Genomic DNA, 22,745 nt, shown 5'->3' with positions numbered 1-22,745 from the left:
GAGACTTCCATAAAATAAATCCCATTTCCCTTTGGCCACCTTCAGTTTGTTAGTACAGCTACCCCTCTATTACGCCTTTATGGCCAGTTGGCAATTTAGGTGGAAGGTGTAACTGTGACTGTAGCCCTGTAATACTTCCTAGACCTGTGGCTGCCATTGCCCATGTCATTTTACTAGATCTGCCACACAGGGCTGATCCTCCCCTGGTGGGCAATGGCTGACGGTAGAGCCAAGGTTGGCTCTGAGAGGCACAAAGTGTATGATGGAGAAAGCTCCCTGGCCCAAATGAGGAGTGGTTCTATTTTACAGGCAGGTGGTAGAAACACTTGGTTTGGGTATCTTTCAGGGAATGAGCAACAGAGGTTTGGGAGAAATTCGTTCCAGCTGGATGACATAATGAGAAGCCAGACTTATAGCAGGATTAATATCTGACCTTCAGTCTGGGGGACATCAGCATGATCAGAATCTTCAGTTTTAGGGAGGGAGAAAGAAAGGTATCGTAGTTCAAAGAAAAAGTATGTCCTGGTGATGTTCATTTATGGTGGTTTTCCGGACCAAGGCAAGAAACATCACTTAATCCTACAGCTAGATTTCTCTAGGGACTTTTCTTTTGTATGGTAATTGCCTGAGTGAGGAGCCTAACCCCTTGCTGATATTTACAGCATTGGCCTCAGATAGGTGTCCATTGAGCAGAGCCTCCAGGATGTGTCCAGCCATGGTGTTTGAAACCTTAATCAGAAAAGATACGTAACAGATCGTAGCCTTCTTTCAGGTGGTTTCTGAAAAGGATTAATTAGAGGTATGAAGTCTTATGAATAAAAACGTTGTTGGGAAAGGCTAAGAATTTATTTTAAATTGCCATTGAATTTATGGATCTTGAAGATCAGAGTAATTTTGCACATAAAAAGCAATCTGGAATTCTGATTCACCATTGTGGAATAGCCAATTTTCAAGGTACTCCTCTTTTTAGTAATAAAACTCTGAACATAATGCAATAAAGAAGTGTAGGAAAACTCTGGAAGGGGAAAAGGAGAGGGTGAGTTGCCTGGAAGCCTTGGGAATTAATGAAATGTGGGTGGTTCCCTGGGTTTCCTTACTGACAGCAGTGTATCAACTAGAAGCCTCGCACCTGGACCACCCCCAGGCACAGACACAAAGAAGCTGCTAGAAGATCCTGTTCTTCTAGCCATAGGACCACAGAAAATCTTTATGTCAAAACTCCTACTCTAGCCACTCACTAATGGAAGAGCCATTGGCCAACCTTCCATCCTTTCAGTGAGATCAAACTGGAAGCTGATCTTGCTCCTCATCCATGTCCACTTGACAGAGAGACTGGCTACTAAGACAAAAGGTTGAATAATACCCTGAGTCTCATAATATAAAATCTGTAATATCCAGAATACAGTTTAAAAATCCCTTATCATTTCAAGAACCAGGAAGTCATGGCATGAATGAGACAAGACAATCAACAGAAGCCAATATTGACATGAATCAGATGTTGGAAATATGAAATTGCTTTAATAAGCAATTATGAATTATCTTGAAACAAATGAAAAGGAGTATTCAAGCAAAGAAACATAAGTTATAAAATAGAGCCAACTGGAAATTATACAAATGCAAAGCATAATTAAAAAGTGAAAAGCTCACTGGGTCAGTTTAATAATAGGGTGAAGATGACAGCATATAAAAACAATGAGCTTCAGGTCAGATCAATAGAAATTGCCCATTCTGAACAGCAGAGGAAAAATATACTGAAACAGAATGAACATAGTGTCAGGAACGTGTGTCAGGAACGCGCTAGCATTCATACTTTCAGAGTCTAGGTAAGGAGGGAGAGTGGGACTGAATGCAAATTTAAAGATTTGTTGCCTGAAAACTCCAAATTGGTGAAGACATGAACATACACATTAAAGAGGTTGAGAAGGCCCCAAATAGGATAAACCTAAACAAATCCATTCCAAGACTCATCATGAATACAGTTATGCAAGAAGATATCCTGATCACTGCCAGAGAGAAAGACGCATTATTAGCTGAAACACCAATTGGAATGACAGATTGCTCCTGAGAAATCATGGAGACCAGAAGGAAGTAACAAAACACTTTCACGGAGCTGCCAACCCACAATTCTATATCCAGTGGATGTTCCCATTAGGAGTGAAGGGCAAATGAAGGCGTTCTCAAGTGGAGGGAAACTATGTGGATGTGTTGCCTACAAACCTGGCCTTAAAGAATGCCAAAGAGGGACCAGTGCTGTGGCCTAGCGGGTAAAGCTGCCGCCTGCAATGCCGGCATCCTATATGAGCACTTCCTGGCTGCTCCACTTCCGATCCAGCGCTCTGCTGTGGCCTGGAAAAGCACTAGAAGATGGCCAAAGTCCTTGGGCTCCTGTCTCCACATGGGAGACCTGGAAGAAGCTCTGGGCTCCTGGCTTTGGATTGGCCCAGCTTTGGCTGTTATGGCCATCTGGGAAGTGAACCAGCAAATGGAAGACCTCTCTCTCTCTATCTCTCTGCCTCTCCTTCTCTCTCTGTGTAACTCTAACTTCCAAATAAATAAATAAATCTTTTAAAAAAATTCTGTATCCAGTGGATGTTCCCATTGGGAATCATCATCAAATGTAGAATGCCTTTAAAAAAAAAAAAAAGAACGCCTAGTGGATGTTCTCTAAACGGAAAGGATATAACAGAAGGGAGCATGGATCTTCCAAAAGGAAAGAGAACACTGAGACGGGTAAAATATAGTTAAGTATAACAGAGTATCCTAATTCTCAGAAGATTATTAAATCATATTTCATAGTTGAAGCCAAAATTATAACATCATCTGATGTGGCACCCAAAAAATGATCGTTGAGGGAATACTTAAACAATTATATTTAACATGCGCTAAAGGGAAAGAGAAAAAATAGAAGAAAAGTTTCTGCCCGTCCCTGGAAGTGGTTAATACTGATACCAATAGACTGTGACAAGTTGCATGCTTATATTGTAATACTCAGGGCAACCATTGAGAAAACAATACAGAGGTTTACTTAAAAAGAAATTCAAAGGATGAACAAGAAAAAATGGTAGACTTAAGCTTTACTCTACTATTGATTACCTTTGATTGTGAATGATCTAAATACACCAATGAAATGGAAAAAATTGGCTGAGTGGATTAAAAAATACAAACATGATTCAACCAAATGCTGACTTTCAGAAACTCACTTGAAAGAAAATGACACAGATATGCTGAAAGTAAAAGGATGGAGAGGAATCTACCGTAAAAACATTATTTTTAAAAAGCAAGAGTACGGCCGGTGCCGCGGCTTACTAGGCTAATCCTCCGCCTAGCGGCGCCGGCACACCGGGTTCTAGTCCCGGTTGCCCCTCTTCCAGGCCAACTCTGCTGTGGCCAGGGAGTGCAGTGGAGGATGGCCCAGGTGCTTGGGCCCTGCACCACATGGGAGACCAGGAAAAGCACCTGGCTCCTGGCTCCTGCCTTTGGATCAGCGCGGTGCGCTGGCCGCAGCACACCGGCCGCGGCGGCCATTGGAGGGTGAAGCAACGGCAAAGGAAGACCTTTCTCTCTGTCTCTCTCTCTCACTGTCCACTCTGCCTGTCAAAAAAAAAAAAAAAAAAAAAAAAAAAAAAAAAAAAACACACACACACACACACACAAAAACAAAACAAAACAAAAAAAAAAAACAAGAGTAGCTATGTTAATATCAGATAAAAATTTCTTCTGAGTAAAGAAGATTACTAGTGACAAAGAGGAACATTATGTAGGTATAATCAATTACATAGGAAAACATAACAATTATAGATGTGTTTGGAGCAAAATGAAGAACTTGAAAATACAAGCAAGAACTAATAGAGGTGAGGTAGAAATGAACAAATTTGTATTACATTGGAGACCTGCACATTCCATCATCAGCAATTGAATGGCTACTAGAATGAAGTCATCAAGGTTATGGAGGAACTGAACAACCCCATTGACCAATAAGATCTCAGTGACTTTTATAGACCTCTGTATCCAACGGCAGCACAAGGCACATTCTTTTCAAGCACCCATAGAACATTAACCAAGATAAACCATATCTTAGGTCATAAGGCAAACCTCAAAATTTAAACAACTCGGAATCAACTCGGAATCCTACAGATTTCTGATGACAATCGAATCAAACTAGAAATTAGTAAAAGAAGCAGAAAACACTCCAAACATTTATAAATTAAATAATTTTCCACAAAATAATCAATGGATCAAACAGAAGTTTTAAGGAGAATTTTGGAAATTTAAAACTGAATGAAGGGGCCGGAGCTGTGGCGCAATGGGCTAAGCCTACGCCTGTAGTGCTGGCATCCCATATGGGTGCTGGTTCAAGTCTCGACTGCTCCACTTTTGATCCAGCTCTCTACTATGGCCTAGGAAAGCAGTGGAAGATGGCCCAAGTCCTTGGGTGCCTGCACCCACATGGGAGACCCGGAAGAAGCTTCTGCCTCCTGGCTTCGGATCAGCTCAGCTCTAGCCATTGCAGCCATTTGGGGAGTGAACTAGTAGATGGAAGACCTCTCTCTATCTCACTCTGCCTCTGCCTCTCTGTAAATTTGCCTTTTAAATAAATAAATAAATCTTAAAAATAAAAAAAAGCTGAATGAAGCCAAAGAACAATATATTAGAATACGTGGGGGCATATCCTGTTGAGAGAGACCATTGACAGCACAAAATCCTTACATTAAAAAGAGAATTCTCAAGTTAAGAATCTAAGTTTCTATCTCAAGAAGCTGGGAAATGGAGAGCAAGATGAAGCCTAAGCAAACAGAAGGAAGCATATATATATATATATGCGCAGAAGTCAAGTAAATTGAAACAGGAAAACAGTAAAGAAAAATCAATGACACCAAAAGGTAGTTTCTTTTAAAAAAAATCAATAAAACTCCAGCAAGACTGACTAAAATGAAAAGAGATAAGACAAATCACCAATATCAGAAATGAAGCAAAGGACATCAGTATAGACCCTGCAGATGTTAAATAGATACTGAGGGAATATTATTAAAATGTCACACTCATGAATTCATCAACTTAGAATAGATCTTCAGAACTCACAAATACTAACCTTCAACCAATACCAAGTAGGTAGCTGGAATAGTGCCATAACTTTTAAAGATATTGAATTCATAATAATGTCTCCAACAAAAGAAAATTCTAAGCACACGTGAGTTCACTATAGAATTCCTTCAAAAATTCAAGGGAGAAGTAATAGTAATTTTATACACTCTCTTTCAGAAAAATGGAAGAGGTGATAAATTCATCCCCTCCATACCCAGCTCATTTCATGAGGTTGGTATTTCTCTGGTAAACTAAGATCTACCAAAGAAAGACAACAGCTAACAGGTATCCCTCTTGTACTTAGGTACAAGAATCTTCAACAAAATTTAATACATCAAACCCAACAGCATACATAACATATGATGTACCACCAACAAATAGGATTTATTCTAGATATCCAAGGCAGTATCAGTGTCAGTTCAATCATTGCAATCTACCATATCAATGGACAAAAGATCAGACATATCATTTGACTCAAATAAACATTTTGGTAAGAATTCAAAACCTACTACATGGTTTAAAAAAAAATCCTCATGGCCGGCATTGTGGCATAGTGGATAAAGCCACCACCTGCAGTGCCAACATCCCTTATGGGTGCTGGTTCTGGTCCATGCCGCTCCACTTCCAAACCAGCTTGCTATTGATGTGGCTGGAAAAGCAGTGGAAGATGGCCCAAGTCCCTTATACCCGGGGAAGACCTGGAAGAAGCTCCTGGATTCGGATTGGCCCAACTCCAGTTGTTGCGGCCACTTGGACAGTGAACTACTGGCTGGAAGATCTCTCTCTCTTTCTCTCTCTCTCTCACTGTCTCTCTCTCTCTCTCTCTCTCCTCCCCCTCCCTCCCTCTCTGTAACTCTGCCTTTCAAAAAACTAAATAAATCTTAAAACTCCTCAATATGCTAAAAGGCACTTACTAAAACAGATGAAAGCCATCTATAAAACGTTAAATCTAACCTTGAAGTTGGCATTGGGAGTTGAAGAGCTTTTTCTCTGAAGGATATCTGCACTAATAGTCTTATTCAGTGTAATTAATAAGCAATAAAGGGCATATTAATCATAAAGAAAAATATATAACCATCCCTATTTTCAGATGACATAATTTTATGTAGAGAATCCCAAAGAATCTACAAATAAAACTCCAAGAACCAGTAGGTGTGTTCAATAAGGCTGTGTATACAAGATGATCATGAAAAAGGCAGTCAGATTTCTTTACACTAACATTAACAACATATGGAGACCAAAATTAAAAATAATACAATTAATAACTGCTACAAAGAAATAAACCCAATAAACACATAGAGGTTCTAAAAATTATAAAATGGTGATGAAAAATTAAAAAAGACCTGTGTCAGTAGGAGACTTGCCATGTTCATGATTGGGAAGACTGAGTGTAGTAAAGACATCACTCTTCAAACTGATCCCCAGTTTTAATACAGTCCGCATCAATACCCCCAGCACAGTTGCTCTGGACACAGACAAGGAGGTTCTATAGAGTATTTATACAGGAAGGCCCCAGATTGTAGAACAGTAAAATGATCTTGAGAAAGAATGAAGTAGATGGAATCAATTTACCCGATGTTTGGGCTTATTGTATAGTAGCAGTAATCAAGAGAGTGTGGCCTTTTTGGAGGACTAGATGATTTGTATAAAATCATAGAGATTAGATGGAAGTAGCATAGCAAATTCCTGAAGAAAAGAACTGGCAATCCAGGATTCTGTAGCCAGTGAAAGTATCCTTTAGGAATGAAGTGGAAATAAAGGCATTCTCAAATGGAGGAAAACTATACAAATGTGTTGCTGCAAACCTATCTTAAAAGAGTGGAATAGAATGGAATAGAATAGAGAACCCCAAAGTATACCTACAGAAGTATGTCAACTGATTTTTTACAAAGTGCAGTTCCATGGAGAAAGGGATATCCTTTTCTTTTCTTTTCTTTTCTTTTCTCTTCTTTTCTTTTCTTTTCTTTCTTTTTTTTTTTTTTACTTACTTATTTATTTGAAACAGTAACAGAAGTAGAAAGCGAGTGATCAGTTGATCTTCTACCTGCTGGTTTATTCCCCAAATGCCTACAATATCCATGGATAGGCTAGGCTGAAGCTAGGAACCTGCATTTTGCCTGGGTGGCAGGACCCCAAGTACTTGAACCATTATCTGCTTGGATCTATTAGCAGGAAGCCAGGTTGGACGTACAGAGTAGCCAGGACCTGAAACAGGCACTCTGATAAGGGATGCAGGTTTCCCAAGCAGCAGCTTCACCTGCCACAGCACAGCACCAGTCTGGATATCCTTTTCAGCAAATGGCACTGAAGCAACTAACAGAAGCAACCCTCTCTGTCTGTCTCTCTCTCTCTCACTCACTGTCTAACTCTGCCTATCCAAAAATAATAATAATAATAATTAACTTTGACTTAAATTTCACAACTCAAACAATTTAACTCAAATGGATTGAAGACTTTAATGAAAAAATGTGCTACTATGTCACTCTTAAGAAAACATAGATGGGGCTAGTGTTGTGGCATAATGGGTGAAGCTACTGCCTGCAATACCAATATCCTATATGTGTGCTAGTTTGCGTCCTGGCTGCTCCACTTCCAATCCAGCTCCCTGCTAATGGCCTGGGATAAACAGAGAAGATGGCTCATATGTTTGGCTCCCTTTGGAGACCCAGAAGAAGCTCCTGGCTCCTGGCTCCAGCCTGTTCTGTCCTTGGCCATTGTGGCCATCTGGGGAGTGAACTAATGGATAGATGTGTGCTCTCTCTCTCTCTCTCTTTCTCCAACTCTTTCACCAATATATGAAAGACCATGCTAAAAAGATGAAAAGATAAACTTCAAATTGGGAAAAGATATTTCCAAAGCACATATCTGATAAAAATAAAGATTGATTTATGAAGAATACATATACAGTTCTCAACAATGAAGAATAAAAACAAGCAATCTACTTAGAAAATGGGCAAAGTCATGAAGAGAGATTTTGCTAAACAAGCTTTAAGGGTACAAGTAAGCACACAAAATGGTGTTTAGTGTCCTTAGGCAAATGCAAATCAAAACTGCAATGAGATGTCACATACACACTTCAGAATGGCTGGGGGAAAAAAAAAAGAATAAAAGAATGAAAAGCACCAGATTCTGGTGAGGTTGTGAAGTGAGATGACTTTATATATATATATTACTGATGGAAAAACAGCTTGGAAATTTCTTATAAGACTAAACATACAGAGCTGGTGCTGTCAAGTCCCAGCTGCTCCACTTCCAATCCAGTTCCTGCTAATGCTCCTGTGAAAGCAACAGAATATGGCCCAAGTCCTTGGACCCCTGCACCACATGGGAGAGCTGAAAGAAGTTAATGGCTCCTGGCTTCAGCCTGGTGCAGCCCTGATCATTGGGGAATGAGCCAGCAGGTAGAACATCTCTCTCTTTCTCTGTGTCTCCTTCTCTCTGTAACCCTGCATTTCAAATAAATAAGCAAATCTTAAAAAAAGACTAAGCATACAACTCTCATACGATGCAGCATCTATATTCCTAGGCATTTATGCCAAAGAAGGTAAAACTTATGTCTGTCTAAAAACCTGTACGTGAATGATCATAGCAACTTTATACTGGACAAAAATGAAAACAATTTGGATATCCTTTGATGGGTGAATGGTTATATAACCCATGGTCCATCTGTACCACAGACCACTATTTACCAGTTAAAAATACCAAACTGTTGCTACATGCAATAATTTGAACAAATCTTACATCTCTTGGGGGTTATATGAGTAAAAAAAGCCGATCCCAAAAGAGCCTATAGTGCATGATTCCATTCATATGTCTTTCTTAGAATGGCAGAATTATAGAAATAGAGAACAGATTAGTGATTGCCAGGGGTCAGAGGTAAGGATGGGGGAGGCCATTGTGGTTATGGAAGGGGACACGGGGTTCCTGGTGGTGGGCACGCCGTGCTGCCGCTTCACTGCGTCAATCTCATATGGGCTGTGATGGCCTTCGCCCTACCTGTGCTGGATTGTTCTGCAGTTTGCAGTCTGCCTTTAAGGAGCACTGGGTAAGGGATATGTGGCATCTTTCTGTGTTATTTCTCATAACTGGATTGTGGTCTATACCTCAATTATAAGGTGTATAATAATCTGAATGAAGGGAAGAACTCTTAGGAGGGGTTTTTATGAAGTTGGTGTGGACAGTTGGGTATTAAGTGTTGGTCGCTTTAGTTATGATATAAAAAGTGTTGATTGTAGTTCACTTTCTAATGGCAAGAAGTTTTGGTGTTCTGACCTGATGGGCCTTTTTATTTGGAGAGAATCTGAGAAGACAGAGCCAGTTTCCATGGTGTCTTGGGATATTTTAGAATAAGGGTGAGCTGTGTTGGTTAATTTGATCAACTTTCCATTTCTATCAGTTCAGCGTTAGACCATGCACATCCAGTGGCATGTGACACACCTGAGCAAAGGCATATAAAGCAAGACCAACTCACCCACCTGCAGATTCCTGGGGTAGGAAAGGATGTACCCCAGGCTTCCACAGTGGTCTCCCCTACCTGCCTTCTGAGTCCTCTGATTGGTTCTGCTGGGTCGCGTGCCCATTCAGCATCCATGACAGCACTGCGAGCGTGGGGCAGCCCAGTCAGCAGTCTGTTCTAGATGGCTACAGCTGTGCCTAGGAGGCAGCCTGTGCTGGACAGACCTGCCTGTATTTCCAGAAGGAAAAGACTGTGGGTAGCCAGACCGGTGCCCGTGAGGGAGATGCCCTATCGATGCGTGCACCAATGTCTGGATGAACAGATGAGCACTGGGAGAGGATTCTGGCATTTCAACAGAAGATCCACAGAACATTGAAAGTGAAAGCGTGGAGCTCATTACTTTTTAGTATGAGCAGGACGATCTGGATTAGAGTGTGGTTGCGATGATCTGACCCCAGGCTTGGCGGGCTGCACCAGTTCCAGGTTCTGGCCACATACTGTAGCTTTGAGGTCATTGTCTCACATTCTTTGTGTGTGGGTATGGAAGATTATGACCTTTGGTAGACATCCGTATAGAAATGGCAGTGTGACTGTCTGGCTGGGATGTACCAGCTCTTTTGGGATATTCTAATCATTAATGGAAATGTCGACATGTATCTTGACAAGTTTCTATGATGGCCAAATATGTGAGATTGTTTCCTACCTACACCTTTCATCTTAAAACCAGTGCCCTGGTGGCCAATGAAGGGCTTCTAGAAGGTGAGTTCTGGGATCATCATGTTGTATACATTTAGTCTGAGGACAGCTGGCTCTGGATTCACAATATCCTGGTGATCCCTGAAAAGGCACATAACTAGATACTTTTTTTTAGATTTATTTATTTATTTATTCAAAAGTCAGAGTTACACAGAGAGAGGAGAGGCAGAAAGAGAGAGTGGTCTTCCATCCTATGGTTCATTCCCCATATGGCCGTAATGGCCAGAGCTGCACCGATCCAAAGCCAGGAGCCAGGAGCTTCTTCCAGGTCTCCCACGTGGGTGCAGGGGCCCAAGGACTTGGGCCATCTTCTACTGTTTTCCCAGGCCATAGCAGAGAGCTGGATCAGAAGAGGAGCAGCTGGGACTAGAACCGGCGCCCATATAGGATGCCGGTGCTTCAGGCCAGGGCATTAACCTGCTGTGCCACAGTGCTGGCAATAACTATATACTTTTAATCAAAATATCCCTGATAAAATTCATTTAAAAATGTGAAAGGGGAGTGAGAGGTTCACAGGAAATCTTGTAACAGGAGACAGGATTAGGGTCAAAATGCTGGCCCTGGTCAAAGTGTGTTGTGTGAGACCCCCGATTTCGTGATTGTGCCATGGTTTTTCTGGCAATTGCCTTCAGCACACGTTATTCTTATGCAAGGTGTTCTGACGTCCTGTGAGGTTTTGTTTCTGTCTTTTAAAGGTATTGTTTACTGTGTGGAGAGCGTTCTGCTTTGCTGGTTTATGTACCAAACAATGAACTTTTTTTTTTACCCCTAAGGAAAAAGAAACCATGACAAATTGGGTGAGCCTGAAGTTCAAATATAGAACTCAGATGAGTAAATGCTCACTGTAATCGACTTCAGACATCGTGAACCATTCCTCAGACCTTACAGTGAACCTCCTGTGGTCCCTCTTGGGGAAGCCCGGGGGAGGAGGGAGAAAGGAAGATGACATGAGTTTGTTTCTGGTCATATGATGAAGTTGTCCTGAAATCCACTGGATTTTGTGGCTCTGTGTAAGATTCATTTGCAAACATTTGTTGGAGAATCAACCCCATGTCTAAAATCCCGCTGTCACTGCCATCTTCCTTGGCAGTTTGGATCTTTCCCTGTGAGATCAGGGGACATGAAGGCTCCATGAACAAATGAGAAGTACACATTGGAGCGCTGGGTTTCCCTAGTAGTGTTCTTTTCAGCCTGAGCTTTGTCAAAGGGGCACCCTGGATTCTAAAGCTTCCTGGGCTTGCTGTATACAGCTGGCTAGTGATATAGTGGTGAGAGGTTTATAATGAGCTGTAAGCAGAAGGTGGCCCTTCAGCATGGTGGTAAGTGCTGTCTGCCCAAAGACCAAGTCTGCAGAGGGAATAAACACAAATCCACTTTTATTCAATTCAGAGACAATAAAAGGTAGTAATAACTGCATTGCTTTTAAAATGCCATGAGCATTTCAAAAACAACGTACACAGAGAGCAGTCGTGAATATAAATAAATTCATGATTTGGTACAGGCTAACATAATACAGCTCTAAACAAGAAGAAAGTAGGTTTGTACGTATCACCACAGGAGAGTAACAAGGGTGTATAGTTAGGTGATAAAAAGAAGGTAATTGCATGAAGTATGCTGCATGGTTTCTATGTTATTCGTTTAAAGATAGGAGAGGAGCAGGGAGAAGAGGGGCAGAGGAGAGGAAAGGAACGGGGCAGGCATTGAGGTACGGTGGTTAAGCCACCACCTGTGATGCCCACATCCCATACTGGATTAAGTAACACCTCTGCTTGGGGGCCTCCCACCTGCCTGGGAGCGCTGGATGGAGTTCCAGGCTCCTGGCTTTGGCCTGGTCCCATCTGGGCTGCTGCTGTCATTTGGGGAGTGAACCAGCAAATGAGAGGTCATGCTTTGTTTGTCTGTCTCCCTGCCTTTCAAATACATCAGAACTAAATAAATAACTACAGTGAAAGAAGAAAGGGAAGGATGGACATAGAAGAAGGGGTGGGAGATGAGTGTTACAGGAGGTACCCTTGATATAGTTCTGCCTTGTTAGAGTATCTTTACACTGAGCCCAAGGCACCTTCTTAACCAGAAATAGAATATTTTAGTAATTAGTTTCCAGTCATTGAAACTAATACTGATGTTTAAAAGCTGCCATTTTTGTAGTTCTGTTTCTTTACGGCTGTCAGGATGTCTGCAGCATTGCTCCCTTGCAGATGGGCTGACTCTGCATGTAGAGGTCATGGGAGACAGCCAGATTTTAATTCCCTATCACTCTCTTAGCTTGAGTGAATGAGAATGCTGCTATCTTACAGTGAGTCGAATGATGCATAATATAAAACATTTCGTAATTCCTGCGAGGTAGCTTTGTAGAGTTAAAGTTACCAAAATGATGGTCTAGGGACCATTTCAATGAAAGATGTATTCCAGAAACTCTGCTGTTATTTCCTTCTTTATATTGTTTTATATACTTATATTTGCTTGACAAAATTCCCTTATTTGAAAATAGCTAAGCTACTATTAGGTAACTATTTAGACTAGCCAATTTATGCCAAAGCATAGTTTGAGTTAAAAACCATCAAGAGAGTACAAAAGATTTTCATCAATCTCCAGTATAATGTGTGAGCTGAGAATTCCTGGTGTAAGACTAAATCAGGTGTCACATAACTTGCTTTGTGGGTCGTTTGGCTTCTGCTAAAACTACTCAGTTTTATGATTTTAGCATTACATATAAATAAGTGGGTGTGGCTGTGTTCTAATAAACTTTATTTACAAAAGTATATCATAAGCAGATTATGGCTAAAGGGCTGTAGTTTGCTGATCCCTGGTCTAAAATGTGGTCTAGAATGTAACAACTTACCTTATCCACACGTAAAATGTTTCTGAAAGACATACATGGAAATTGATGGTTGAGAGTGTTAAGTGGGCTGAATGATAACCCTTCACTCTTCTCTTAAATTCTTTTGGCAAATGAGTGTTTACTTTGCTTCTTTACCTTGGGCTGAATTTCTACTTTGAATAAGCTTGCCATTGAATTGATTTCTGATTTCCCATTCACCTATATTTAACTGGAAGCTAAGAATACATGGATACGGGCAGGCTCTGTGTACAGTGGTTAAGCCGCTGCTGGAAATGCCTACATCTCACATCGGAGTGCCAGGGTTTGAGTCCTGGCTCTGTTTCAATTCCAGCTGACTTGTTCTACTAGGTCATCACCAGTCTCTCCCCACATCTTGAATCTACCTGTCCCTCCAACTTGCCTCCCCCCGTTCCCATCATGGTCACCTTCCCCTGCATCTCTTCAATGGCCACTGTGCAGAGCTCCCTGCCTGCAGTGCCCCTGCTTCTGCACAGAGGAGGGAGGCCTGTGGGAGCACAGAGCTGCTCACATGACCTCCCAGTTCCCTTCCTGCAGGACAATGGCAAGCCCCTGTCAGTACCTAGGAGGATATGTCTGCTGCTTGCCCTGCCCTGCGAGACAGTTGCCATAGATGTGTGTCATCAAGAAGTAGCATGAGTGCTGGTCTCAAATGTGTCCCAACTTGGACGATTGAATTATCAAGCCCTCTATGACACCCTTCCAGTCTATTTTACCAGCTCAGCTGTTGATGTCATAACGTTTCCTGACCCCTGCTCTCTCCTCTCTTCTTTCCTCCCTAATGTGGCCATACGGAAATCCCTGTCTTTTTTACTTCTCTATGTACCATCTTAAAGCCAGGTCATTGCATCTGTTCTCTTCCCATGTCTGGAACACATTTCATTGTCTGATCTCAGATAAATAACATTCTCTTTGGAAAATCTTCTTTCTAACCCAAGAGGGAGCTCAGTGTCCCCTGCAGTCTACTTGTGAGGGTGAATTTAAATTCTGATCAGCAGTCCATTTTTCAAATGTTGTTTTTATTTATTTGAAAGTGAGAGAGAGATCTCCCATCTGTTGGTTCACACACGCACGCCTACCCTGCCAAATTCCTGCAACAGCCAGGGCCAGGCCAGGCCATAGCCTGGAACCAGTAACAAACTCCTGGTCTCCCACATAGGTGACAGAGATATCTACCTACTCGAGCCATCACCTGCTACCCTCTGGGGGTTGTGCATTATCAGGAAACGATTGCAAGTGAAGCTGGGTGTTGTACTCAGACACTCCAAATTGGAAAGCCATTTGCAAAGTGGTACCTTGAATGCTTCACCAAACAACCATTCCAGTAATTTCTATGTTTCAGCCTGGAAGTAAGTCAGGTTACAGGTGGGAATGGCTAATTGTTAAGATCTAGTTAATGTAGCTTTGAGTCCTAGCGAAGTGGACAACTGTGGGACTGTGGATGTGTCACCCTTTCCCATTCAGAGAAGGGGTATCCATACTACCCTGCCCTCATGCACCTATTACACAGGGGTTTTGGGACAATTCAGTGTGATCACAGCATTAGAGTATTTTGCCCATTGCTCAGCATTTTAACAAATGTAAGGAACTGATGGTTTACTTGAGAAGTATAATTATTAGTCCTTTCTTAAGAGGTGCTTCCTCCCCAAGTGGTTAACACACAGAAAGACACAGTGTTTAAAGGATAAACTGCGATTTTCAGAATGAGCCATTTCCAAGAGTTTGTCTTTCAGGGAGATTAGTCAGTTATAAATGTGACTTCCAAATTCACCTCCCTTTTAACATGTTCTATGTAAACACCCAAACCACTAGGCAGAAATGTGCTATGATATCACAAATATTTAGCTGATAATACTGGAAACTTTATCTTATAATGTGGCTCAGGGGCCAGCATTGTGATGCAGCAGGTTAAGCCACCACTTGCAACACCAGCATCCTGTATCAGAGTGCCAGTTTGAGTTTTGGCTTCTCTGCTTTTGATCCCTCTTCCTGCTAATGCACCTGGGAGGGCAGTGGATGATGGCCCAAGTACTTGGGCCCATACATGGAAGACCCAGCTGGAGTTCTTGGCTCCTGGCTTTGGCCTGGCACAGATCTGACTATTCTGGCCATTTGGAGAGTGAACCAGCAGATGGGAGATCCCTCTTTCACTTCTCTCTCTTCCTTCTCCCTCACCCACATTGTACCTTTCAGATAAATAGATTTTCTTAAAAAATGTGGCACAAGAGCAGGTCAGCCATTTGTCTCAGATGATCATCCTTGGCCACCAGTGAACAGGACATTCTCTGAGTGTAGTGTGACTGTGTGAGGCAGAGTGTCTCACTCCCTCCATGGAATCCTCTCTCTGACTGTTGTCATGAGGCTGTGGGTTATACTGGCCAGCATCTGCTGACCAAGAAACCCTGGCCTTGCACTAAAATGCATGTTATTCTTATGACAGTGTCCCTGATAGGAAGATGTGAAAGAATGTGCAACTTGCAAGATGTCTCACCATGCATTTTAAAGCCCACCCTATTGATTTACATGCAGGTGCAGTCTCCTTGATGATGCCATTTGTAATTGACTAGAACACTGTATCAGGATAACCGGAATGACAGGAAGGCAATCACTGCCTCCTTACTGTCCGAAGCCTCTCATCTTACTTGTTCATCAGAGACTCTGTGGGAGTGGAAATCAAGCCCCTGGATCGCAGATTTTAAATCTAATGAAATGAATCCAGGGTTACTTGCTCAGAATGAAAAGCTGTTAGGGGGAAACCTATTAAATTGCTGTTTTCTTACACACACACACGCACGCACACACACACGGCAAATGTCAGCAATTTCTTATGAGTTGCAGTCTGATATTTCAACATCTCTATTAGATGTTGCTGTGGCCTGGCCCTTTAACAGCAGGTGAATTCAGGTATAGCACATTAACCTACATGCTCCCAATTTCAGTATATTTTGGATTCCATTAATAGAGAGGGCTACAGGAACGTCCATGGGTCTCCGTTTTTTCTTCCTAGGACCTCAAGTAAATAAATAGAGTAACCCAGTTAATAAAAATGTTTTTAAAAATCTGGCAGCATAGCAGTGGGTTTGAGGATTACCCCGTCAGTGCTAGAAAGCAGCTTTGTGGACTGCCTGCTAATGTTAATTATTTCTGCAGGATTAAACCTGTTGCATTGCTAAGTCCTGGCTATAATGAGCTATGAGAAATCACTGAAGGTTCCAAGACTGCATGACTTCTCTCTGTTTTCCTGAGGGCTGGGTCTGGGTCTCAGGCCATCTGAGCATGAGCTAGTTTGCAAGTCACATGGCAGAGCCTTGTGCAGGGAGGAGGGGAGATTGCCAGGGTCTCTGCCTTAGCTGTGATCACTGGGCCTGGGGGAGGATCATCCAGATGCCAGACCCGAACCCTATTCTCTGTTGGCCAAGAGCCCTGGCAGTATAAGCCAGCTGGCATAGGCTGTGCCCAGCCCCAGAGTTTGCAGCCATTAAGTTGCCCTGACAATTTAGGTCTGGATGTTGGTGCTGAAGGCATTTCCCAGGAAAGAGCTGTTGTCTTGGCTGGCCACCTAAGTTCTGCAGCTTGAGCTGCAACCTGTTACCTCCTAGCAGGGAGGAATAAGGTCACATGGCTTGTGCAGGTAGATGGCCTGAAAAGTAATGGACACCACCTCCTATAGCTTTGCTCCCTCCCTCCGAGGCCTTGGAGCATCTTGACTCTGTTTGGATCTTGTTGTTAATTCCAGAGCAGTCTCTCCTGCGTTAAACACAGCCACAGTATAAAGCAGAGGCATTTGCTTTTGTGTAGCTGCCTTGTTCTTATCTTTGGAGCGGTAAGATCTTCTTCTACTGGTAATTCTTAAAAGATTTGCCTTAAGTCTAGTAGCTTTCTTGGGTATTTGCTGCAGACTCTTGCTGGGCTGAGCTGGATTGACCTCATTTAACAGCCAGCTGCATCCTGAAGGGGAGCATCCACACATATCAGTGTGCCCTGGTTGGCGCTGACTTCTCATTATCATTCCACTGAGGGGGTAGGGCCAGAAGCCCGGTGCTTGCCTTTTCCTCCAGGACTAGTTCTGGGATCTGCAGACTGCCGAGTAACCAAGATAATGTAGTGTGCTGTGAGGCACCCAGGGAGCTGACTTATAAATCGAGCCTCCTGCTGTACTTGTTTTTGGCTTTCCTTCCTCCCCGGTTTTGATGAGCCTTGCACACTGTGGCTTCATTGTTTGTATCAGATGAGCCACAGTTAGAAGCGATGGGTCTTAGAGCAATTCACCTAGTGCAGCTGGGACCTAATGTCTACAGCCATCCCTGTCGTTGCACACACACCCTGAATCTGCACTTGATGTCTTCCTCTAGGGGCTGTTTCTGTTCTGACTCATTTTCGTTGGTAATCAGATGTTTGTGATGTCCAGATCATGCACCTGAATTCTTACACAAGGAGTTTCATGAGCCCCACTTCCTAACCAAGACCACATAGCCGCCGCATTGTGGCAGTCGTCACACTAGATGAGATATTTGGATGTGTACATTTTGACTAAAATGTTTCCCATTCTGCCCATCAAAGGTGGTAAAGGACCAAGACTTGACTTGGCCTTAGAATCTCATGTTCAGAATTTTTGGTAGTATAGATTGCTGTACCCACCTGAAGCCTACTGGGTCAGAACCTCTCAGCCTGGCTCCCAAAGATGTATTAATATTTATTTATTTATTTATTTATTTATTTATTTATTTATTTTTATTTGAGAAAGAGAAAGAATGTTCATTCCCAAATATCTGAAACAGCTCTGGACCTGAACCTGACCCAAGCCAGGAGCCCAAGTACTTGAGCCATCACCTACTGCCACCCAGGATGTGTATTAATAGGAAGCTCGAATTAGAAGTGAAGCTGGAATTCAAACCTATGCACTCTGATATGGGATACAGCATGACAAGTGGCATCTTAACTACTGCTCCAAATGCCCTCTGCCTTGGGTATTTTTAAGAAGCTGAATGGGAGACTCTGTTACAGTAAATCTGTCAATGTTCCCTTAGTTACCCCTGGGATCCAGTACAACTCTGGTCTTACACTCCAGTCACCTTACAAAAAAATTCTAGTAAATGCTTGGATTTGTTTGAATGTAGGAGTTTCATGATCTCTCCTCACTGCTGTCTGGTGCAAATATTTGACTCATTTGGGAGCATAAAATATTAAGTCCTTTCATGGTTATGAGTTATTTCTTTCTGAATCAGTTCATTTTTTCCTCGGTGTTTGACACTGGCTAATTTTAATAGCTAACACATCAAACAGAGTTCTGAAGGCCCCTCTGTCTAGCCGTCAGTGAAACACTCTTTTCTCACTTTAGCCTTTCAGGACAGTGGGCAGTAGAACCAGGCACTGATGACCACTGATAGACATTTATGTGGACACTTCAAGTCCACAAATGGAGAGAGACTTCAATGACAGTGACTGCTTCCTGTCCATCTGTCTTCCCAAAGATACAGCTGCCTTCAGGATGGACTACGTACTTTTCAGGACTTGACACAAAATCAGAATGCTGGGCCCCTTGTTTCAAAATTCACAGGAGCTTCAAGATGGCAGAAACAGTGGAGCATTAAAGACCATTATAGAAAGAGTGGAGCTCTTCTAAGAGTGGATACATGGGATTAATTTTTCCAGAGGTCCCACATGTGCACTCAAATTGATTAGCTCTAATAAAAAATATTTCCTTCTTCTACCCATTGAGGAGAGGCCAAAGTGTATTTGAACAGTAATAACAGGAGAAGAGTGCCAATTTATGATAGGGATTTTTGAGGTAAGACTGAGTTTATTATTATTATTAAGCCAGTGTCCAGTTTGTCTCCCTTTGACTTGCAATGGTGTGGAAATTTTGCTGGCCACTGGAGGAGGCAATTTTTTGACTCACAGCCAGAAAGGGCCTGGGTTGAGAGCCTTTGAAACACACCAGCCCCATCACCTGGGCTTTCACCCAAGCAGGGCAGTGTCTGCCACTGTTCAGACATCACTGTTGTCTGAGGCTGAAGGTTTTTGTGGGTGGTATCCCTCCGTTCCTTGTCACTATCACCAAATGTGTGGAAAGAAGAAATAACCAGAGATGTGGGCAAGCTTCAGTCAGCTCGGCCGTAGTGGGTGAGTGGGTTGCTTTTGCAGCACAGGCAGAATCCATTAGAGAGTGAGGCTGGAGACAGCGTGGCGCTGCTGCCTGCCCAGCGCATAGCTCCTGTGGGTGGCTCCCAGGAGGGAAGAGGAGCTGCCCCTGTCTCCTCCTTAGTAAGGCACCAGGACTGCTGAGGTCCCCATACAGTGCTCCACTACGTGTTGTGTTCTCAGTCCTCTATGTCCCGAGAGTCCCTCCTGCTTGCCAGACTCTCTAACCAACCTCTTCCTTTCTGTCAAAGATTGGGCCCTTCTGAGTCATGTCCTTGGAGATCTTCCTGGCTTACACAAATTGTGACTCAATCTCCCCGCTTCTATGGCTCTGTCCTTGGCAGCAGCCTGGCCTCTTTGCAAACAAGGCCAGGTCTTCTCCCAGACCCCGCACTGCTCCTGGCCCAGGGCTGCACACCAGGGGCCACTCAGTAGCAAGTCTGTCCATTGGACCAGGCCGGTGTTGTGGACAAGTTGGAAGGTGGCTTAGACACTAAACTTCCAAAATATGGAGCATGTCCTCAGATACCAGCATGCCGGGAAGAGGGGGCTTGTGCGGAGCAGTGGGGACTTGTGTGTGCTATGATGCTTTCACATTAAAAAAAATCTGTTCATTTCTTATTACACAGACTAATCCAGAATATGGATGAGTAGAAGGAAGAGGATTTTAAGTCACGTGCAATCCTTTTATCCAAAAGAAACATCTATAATGCTTTTGCATTGATCTGGATTGCATATCATATATCAGGAGTGTGGTTTAAAAAAGAAACATTAAATTATAACTTAAGTGTCTTTAAAAGATGAACAGTACGTGTGAGAATCTTTACAGATCTTGAAATGCTCTGCAATATGTTGGGTGAGCACATAGCATTCCAAACTTTGGGGTTGGCTTTTCCATTATAAACAATGCTGGGATGGACATCATTATGTAAATGTTTGGATACTTGCTTGATTAATTCCTTAGGATACATTTATGAAACTGAAATTGGGCCAAATCATATTGAACTTTTATGACATTTATGTATATTGTCTTCATATATATATTTATGTATATATAAACTTTTTCATTTATTAAGTAAACAGTTTAGATCTGCTGAGATTTGGGAACATAAAGTGAGCAAGATGACAAAGTCCACTTTGGAGGCAGGCATTGGACACCTTTGTTAAGATGCTATTTGGAATACTTGCATCCCATATTGCATATTGTGGTACTTGTTCAAGCCCCAGCACTCTGCCTTCAGTCTACCTCCCTGCTAATGCACCTGGGAAGCCACTGGTTCATAGCCCGAGTACTTGGGTCCCTACCAACCATGTGGGAGACTCAGTTAGAGTTCCTGGATCCTGGCTTCATCCTGAGCCATCCCTGGCTGTTCTGGGCATTTGGGGAGTGAACCAGCAGATAGGAGATCTGTCTGTCTCTCTTTCTTTCCTTCTCTCTGTGCCTTCTAGATACATGCATAAATAAATATTTAAAACCAGCCTCACATGCCCTGCCCCATGTGATGTTCTTCCAGTGTGCCTCTCCCCATGATGTGCAGCTTGTGCTCAAGTCGTTTATGATCTCCCTCATGCCCAGCAGTATGAGCTCCATGGGTCCTGGCTCCTTATGGTTCTAAGTCAGTGTGTTGGGCGACTCACACCCACCAGGACATAAAGAGCTATGTGTTGTAACAGCCCACACAGAGTAAGTTGGCAGATGGTGGCTTGGTGCAGATGGATTGGCTGTCATGGAGGAGCTCTCCGAGGAGCAGCCAGTTGGAAGGAGACCTGCATGAGACAGGAGTGCCTGTGCAGGGCCTGGGCAGAGGGAGGCTGAGGGCATGCTTTTTTTTTTTAAGATATATTTATTTTTTACTTGAGAGTCAGTTACACAGAGAGAGGAGAGGCAGAGAGAGAGAGAGAGAGGTCTTCCATCTGATGGTTTACTCCCCAATTGGCCACAACGGCCGGAACTGCACCAATCCGAAGCCAGGAGCCAGGAGCTTCTTCCGGGTCTCCCACGTGAGTGCAGGGGCCCAAGGACTTGGGCCATCTCCTACTGCTATCCCAGGCCATAACAGAGAGCTGGATCAGAAGTGGAGTAGCCGGGACTAGAACCGGAGCACATATGGGATGCCGGCACTTCAGGCCAGGGCACAGCGCAGGTCCCAAGGGCATGTCTTAGGCCATTCTGAAGAGCTCATGTTCTATAAAACTTCTCAAAGTCACCAGACTACCTCATGGAGTCCCTTATGTTGTTATGGCAATTTATATGAAGAAAAAAAAAAAAAGCCCTATGAGGCTGGTGCTGTGGCATAGTAGGATAAGCAGCTGTGCGCAGTGCCTGCATCCCATATGGGGGCCCTCTTGAGTCCTGACTGCTCCACTTCCACTCCAGCTCTCTGTTAGTGCATCTGGGAAAGCAGCTGAGGGTAGCCCTGTCTTTGGGCCCCTGTACATACGTGGGAGACCTGGAGGAAGCTCCTGACTCCTGGTTTTGGTCTAGCTTGGCCCTGGCTGTTGTGGCCATTTGGGGAGTGAACCAGCAGATGGAAGATCTCTCAAGATACATCTCTCTCTTTCTCCCTCTCTCTCTGTGTAACTCTGTCTTTCAGATAAATTCAACAAATATTTTAAAAACCCTTGTCAGTGCTTTGGGGAGAATGGACTGTGTCAGGCCAGGATATAAGATGGCCAGAAAAGGAGTCTAGGAGCACAAGGCTGGTGGCTTGGGTCAGGTGATACAGCAGAAGTGATGAAAAGAAAATGTGTCTGGAAAATGTTTTAGGGATAGGCTTTTAGCAGGACTTGCTGGTAGGTTGAAATGTAGGCAATGAGGATGACATGGGACATCCCTCTTTAGAGGGATGGTGCTAATTCAAGGGTAAGATTTTGGGGCAGCCATGCCTTGGTGAGGTTGACTTTTCATATGTCTACACTGAGTATATGTACTGCCTAGTAGTCCCATATTATATGGATATATACTGTGCTATATTCATGTAGCACATGTATGTGTGGGCTTCTGGATGACTCTGTACTGACTAAAGCCAGCTTAGGTGAGTCAGGTTAACTTTGCTGGACTGAATGGAATCCTCCTGTTTCTTCCCCAGGAATGTCAGACATACCGAGTTCTGAGGTGTAGGGTTCTGTGGTGTCCACCTTTGGAGGTGTGGGTGGTTCCAGGGAGAAGAGGCTCAATGGAGATAGACCATAGCAGCACTAGATTATCCTGGGAAGAGGCAAGATGAGAGTTGGTGTTGGGCAAATACTATGACTCTTTCTCAGAATAAATAATGAAATGGAAGAAGTAGAATATGGTAACAAATAAACGAAGATGAAGGCATGATTCCCTGAGCGACAGACAAGGACCACAGATGGAGCTTGAAGCGACCCAGTATGTGAAAGGACATTCTAATCGTGAAGAACTACACTAGTGCAAATAGCTACTTTCATAAGTTTTATTTTTCTGGG

General features: G+C 43.1%; 1 protein-coding gene across 3 annotated transcripts in view; it reads left to right on the top strand.

The window, feature by feature from the left end:
- Nucleotides 1-22,745, top strand: part of CACNA2D3 (calcium voltage-gated channel auxiliary subunit alpha2delta 3) — an 875,732-nt gene that overhangs the window by 415,864 nt on the left and 437,123 nt on the right. The gene's annotated exons all lie outside the window — the stretch shown is intronic.

This window comes from Oryctolagus cuniculus, chromosome 10 (genome assembly GCF_051225735.1).
Source record: "Oryctolagus cuniculus isolate XC-2025 breed Fujian yellow rabbit chromosome 10, ASM5122573v1, whole genome shotgun sequence".
Taxonomy (NCBI): domain Eukaryota; kingdom Metazoa; phylum Chordata; class Mammalia; order Lagomorpha; family Leporidae; genus Oryctolagus; species Oryctolagus cuniculus.
This window is presented reverse-complemented; position numbering and strand designations above follow the sequence as displayed.